This window comes from Meleagris gallopavo, chromosome 3 (assembly GCF_000146605.3).
Source record: "Meleagris gallopavo isolate NT-WF06-2002-E0010 breed Aviagen turkey brand Nicholas breeding stock chromosome 3, Turkey_5.1, whole genome shotgun sequence".
NCBI classification, from domain to species: Eukaryota; Metazoa; Chordata; class Aves; order Galliformes; family Phasianidae; genus Meleagris; species Meleagris gallopavo.
In genome coordinates this window covers 67,384,013-67,384,506 of record NC_015013.2, presented here as the reverse complement: position 1 = coordinate 67,384,506, position 494 = coordinate 67,384,013, and positions in this window count along the sequence as shown.

The following is a 494-nucleotide window of genomic DNA, read 5'->3' as shown; positions in this document are numbered from 1 at the left end:
ATTTAAGGAGTGAAGTTAGGTTTCTGAGCATGCTCTCTATATACCAATTTACAATTATTGAAGTAGTTTGATTTAATAGGCTGTATCTCTCCAAGAATGAGGAGCACTCGCATTATATTTTGCAAGCTCAGAAGTCAGAACTTGATCACTTCCACACTGAAGAGCTTATAAAAAATGTGAAGTACTCTAATAATTTTAAATTACTCTATATTGCACATTTTCAGGTCTCTGATCACCTCCAAATTCAAGTGCTTATAAAACTGCTTCAATAATTTTAAAATTACTCTGCTATGTGAGGAGTGATTTAAAATTGTTAAAGTGCTTCAAAGTTTTTTAATAAGCACTTCAATTTGGAAGTGAGTTGAGCAATACTCCAGTATACCTTCAAGAGATTATTAAACTGATGTAAAAATTTACCATCTGGAAATAAAACTATACTGGCTTTTTCTTTCCTCCTTTCTCTCTTTCTCTCTCTCTTTTTTTTTTCTTTTCCC